Source organism: Xyrauchen texanus, chromosome 19, assembly GCF_025860055.1.
Source record: "Xyrauchen texanus isolate HMW12.3.18 chromosome 19, RBS_HiC_50CHRs, whole genome shotgun sequence".
NCBI lineage: Eukaryota > Metazoa > Chordata > Actinopteri > Cypriniformes > Catostomidae > Xyrauchen > Xyrauchen texanus.
Window position 1 is genome coordinate 44,742,789 of NC_068294.1, and position 5,000 is coordinate 44,747,788.

Below are 5,000 nucleotides of genomic sequence, written 5' to 3' on the forward strand. Positions count from 1 at the left end.
ACAAGAGCCCACCTCCATGTTTCTACGATGCTCTGGTGCCAAGATATGGCTGGGTTTTGTTGCTATACAGTTGCTAGGTGCTCTATGTTTGCTAGAACATGGCTAGGCAGTTGCAAGCAGCCTTTAAATATCATCCTGGTTACAAGATCCCACCTCCATGTTTCTACGATAATCTGGTGCCAAGATATGGCTGGGTTTTGTTGCTATACGGTTGCTAGGTGCTCTATATGTTTGCTAGAACATGGCTAGGCAGTTGCAAGCAGCCTTTAAATATCATCCTGGTTACAAGAGCCCACCTCCATGTTTCTACGATAATCTGGTGCCAAGATATGGCTGGGTTTTGTTGCTATACGGTTGCTAGGTGCTCTATATGTTTGCTAGAACATGGCTAGGCAGTTGCAAGCAGCCTTTAAATATCATCCTGGTTACAAGAGCCCACCTCCATGTTTCTACGATAATCTGGTGCCAAGATATGGCTCTGGCATGCTGCTCTACGATTGCTAGGGCACTCTGGATTGTTGCTAGGGCATGTTTAGGCAGTTGCTAGGGTTATACTTAAAGGCTGCTTACTAGCCCAAGTCCACAGAGCCCAACCCCAAGTATCTTTGACATTTAGATCTAGAGATATGAACACAGTTATCACTTTGCATTAAATAATACCGCCGCTCCCTATAAGTGGACTATGCAATCTGCTTAGGGCACCAACTCCCTAAGGGGGCACCATCTTACACTAGGAGGGCACCAGAAAGTCCACCGGCAGCCCTTACTCACACGCTATAATGCTATTCAAGGACCCAAAAGCAGTTATGAACACAGACGCATTGCTTCACGCTAATATCATGCGAACCCCCCGGCCCACCTGGAACTCTGTGTAGGGTATCATTTCGGTCAGCGGCGCCCCTGCATTAAATGAATGGGATTTTCTCATCTGATGTTTTGCCTGTGGATGAATATTGTACCCCACAAAGCTGGCCGACAGTAGTGGAAATCTAAGCACCTTAAACAAAACTCTTTGTCAAACCTTGTGGAATGCTCCATGAATATTTCTTGTTAAATCAAAGTTCTCTTTTTTCCTAGGTTTTGATGGATGTTATGCCTATGTGAAGTACAATGGAGAGATGCTCCCTTCAGCTGTGAACACAGAACTGTATCCATCTATAAAACTGACCCCTCTGTGAAGATTGGCTGTCGAGGCCCAAATCTGTGTGAAAGCAGCCCTGCTGGGATGGGCTGATGTGTGTGAATCAGTGGTACACCTACCAGTGTGTCCCGCCGGGTGACTGTACCTCAAACCCTTGTCAGCACGGCGGCAGCTGCGCGTCCGGTGCACGCGGAGGCTTCACCTGCATGTGCGAGGAGTTCTACACGGGCAGAGTGTGCGAGAGCCTGGTGGCCTGTCTGGGCATCCGGTGTCCACAGGGTACAGAGTGTAAACTGGCAGCTAATGGAGGGTTCACCTGCAGTCCGAAAGTGCCACTGTAGAGGAGATGGTTCTGCCCATCTGGGCTGTGCCTGCGATCGTAGGAAGCTGTGCGACCATTCTTGCACTAGTGGTTTTGAGTCTCATTCTGTGCAACTACTGCAAGGGCCGCAAGAAAACCAAAGTGCCAAAAGAACAGAAGAAAATGAAGGAAAAGAAGAAAAATAAAGGCAGCGAGAACGTGGCATTCGACGATCCGACAACATTCCGCCATACGGAGATGATATGACCGTCCGTAGAACAGCCAGAGGGGAATCCCAAACCTGACATTATAGAGCCGGAAAACCCCTACCTGATCTATGACGTAAACTGACATCCCGCGACAACAACGTAAACAATTCCCAGCGCCCTCTGTGCCCCGTGGTGCTGGGCCAGATGCCGACATGGAACACTATGACATTGACAATGCCAGCAGCATCGCGCCATCAGATGCGGACATCATCCAGCACTACAAACACTTCCGTAGCCACACGCCCAAGTTTTCCATCCAACGCCACAGTCCGCTGGGATTTGCCCGACAGTCTCCGCTCCCGCTGGGGGCCACCAGCTACACCTACCAGCCCACCTACACCCAGGGGCTCCGCTCAACACCCCTTAGCCATTCAGCTTGTCCCACGGCCAACCCCCTGTCACGGCACAGCCCCGCCCACTTCAGCAAGCCATCGTCCTTTTACCGAAACACTCCGACCCGTGAGCTCAACCTTGCACGTCGCGAAGGCAGCCCTCTCGATTTCCACGGTGATGTGTGCCAGCCTGGCATGTTCAACTACGCCACTCGGTTGGGTCGCCGCAGTAAGAGCCCTCAGACGATGGCGGGTCACGGCTCTCGCCCAGGGAGCCGTCTAAAGCAGCCCATTGAGCAGATTCCGTTGGAGAGCGGTCCACCCGTGGGATTGTCCATAGAGGAGGTGGAACGCCTGAACACCCTCGACCCAGGAACCCCAGCATCTGCAGCGCCGACCACGGCGCTCTTCATCCGAGGAAGACTGTCGACGGCCACTCTCTCGCGTCCGAAACCCTGCGGACGGCATCCCGGCTCCGGAATCTTCCTCTGAGAGTGACTCCCACGACTCCTTCACGTGCTCGGAGATGGAGTATGACCGCGAGAAACCAGTCTCCTACAGTTCTCGCATGCCCAAGCTCTCGCAAGTCAATGAGTCTGATGCCGATGATGAGGACCACGGAGGAAGGCTGAGACAGAGGAGGTACTCCAGCCGGCGTGCCGAGGGAGGGCCGGCCAGCAACTACAACACCCTTTCCGAATATCAGCACCACACTTTACCCCACAAACTGGGCCAAGGGTCCAACAACTTCAACTGGGACAACATGCTGAACTGGGGTCCGGGCTTCACCCATTACGTGGATGTTTTTAAAGACTTGGCACTGCTGCCTGAGAACTCCGCTCCTAAAGACATCGAGATGAAGAGCGGCGACGGATCCATCACGATTCTGAACGAGGGTGAAGCAGAGCAGTACGTATAAGAAACACTTCATCGCTTCACCCTCTGGGAATGTCGTCTGGAGCTATTACAGACACACTCACAAACCTGAACATGTTGATTCTTTGATATTTGATTAGGACCTAACTTAAATGCAGTAAGGCAGGGCACCGATTCGAAAGACTCACTGTCAGCCAGAGTGTAACGAAGACGCAGCACATGCTCTACGGATCTAAGGGGTTACACAGACTAGTACAGCCACTATCTGACATGTTGGCTTTTGTCAAATAGTCATGGATCACGTGACATCAGTTATGCTTATTATGTAAAGCGATTGCTAATTCATTTGTCCACAAACAGTGTTCCTGTCTAGCCACAGGACAGTTTTGTCTAGGACCTCAATGGCCAAATTGTGAACAGCTGCAGATATCTAAGGTTGTTTTGAGTGTTACTGTTCACACACAAGCCAAACTGATTGCAAACCACCCTGAAACTAATCAACTGTCTTACATGGAGTAATTTATATTAGGTAAACATTGTTTCAATGACTACTTTGCTACTTTTCTGGACACCTAGTTGACTAGTGAAAATGAGTAGTTGTGCAACCCCCTACTACAGACACTCACGTCCACGGAATGGAGACACTTGGAGACTTTCAGAAGTGCGACAGTACGACACATAAATGAAGGGAACCAGTTGTGACCCCTCTGTCCAGGCCGACCGAGATCAGAGTCCCGGAGTAAAGAGGAAAGGTCATAGTGACCCCTACAGCGCTATGGCCCTGGACTCTGGCTCGGTCCATCTGGTTGATTATCCTATCTGAAAGGGTCTGACCTCTAGGAATCACACCCATGAGTTCAGTGTTGAAGAGCAGGGCTGTATTTGGCTCCGGTTCTTCTCAAACCAGCCAAAAGAGCAAGAAAGCTCTGGAAGCGTCTGCCAAGAGCGAGTGTTTCTCATCCTGAGTAACTGGCTGCCATCTGAAACAACAAAACCTCCAGATATGAGAGCAATCAGGCCTCTGCCTTCTGGATATTTGAGGATTTACCTTTGGGAGCGCAGACACTACGACTCTCTTGTCGTTTGTTAGTGTATTTCGAACGAACACGTTTGACCCGTCCAAGCGCAAACCCCGACTGCTATAAGACGATGACCTCATGTACATTTTGTATCATTGAAGCTCTTTGGTAGTCTGTGTTTTCTGTTGTCATGTGTTTTTGTTTTAATATGTTTCTACTTTTGTACTGTTTATTAACTTAAATGTGCAGCGGTGTTTTTATGGATATTTTTCATATGCTGGAAATGAGGTTCTTACTTTCAAAGTTAGATTGAACTTCTTATTTTTTACATTTGTTACTTCTGTAACGTCAGTATTTTTTCCAATATTTTGATAAAACTATAACAATGTCTGATTTAAACATAACAATAAAAAATATTTATTTAAAGGAAAAAAAAGCATTTAAATACTGGTGTAAGAGATACTGAAATCAGGTTGCCGAGGGAATTTAATCCTTGTGTGTCAGTGTAATAAAGTTACTCAGAGGTCCTTAGAGGACTAACATGTCCGTGTCAAAAAACTGCCATAATAAATCTATATTAATATTATTTTCCTCTTCGATGAGTTAATTTTTTTTAACCAGCATCAGTCCTGATCATAACTAGCAAATATTCATTCATTTTCAGGATTTAACCCTTTATATGCCAGTTTGTTTATATTATGACACTGTTGCTATTTTATGGAAAAAACCCAAAACACACAAAACAAAACATAAAAAATGAATTATCCTCATATTCTAAATGCATAGGGAAATTATTATAATGTTTTGATTATCACTGTCTGGGGTATGTCAATGATTAGCAACATCTCTGATTTTGATGCATTATTATTTTTTGTGCCATGTGAGATTAAAAAAAAACTCCTTTGAGGAGAAAAATGTCTAGGTCAAAAAACTGCCTTAAAAATATTAGATATTAATATTATTTTCCACTTTCTCTGACTTTTTTAACCAGCATCAGTCCTGATCATAACTGCCAAATATTCATTCAGTTTCAGGATTTAACCCTTTAAATGTCAGTTTGTT

At 46.6% G+C, this 5,000-nt stretch overlaps 1 pseudogene; it reads left to right on the top strand.

Moving 5' to 3' along the window:
• LOC127659577 (protocadherin Fat 4-like) overlaps positions 1–4,524 on the top strand; it is a 122,228-nt pseudogene extending 117,704 nt beyond the window's left edge.
• Positions 4,525–5,000: the final 476 nt, after the last annotated feature.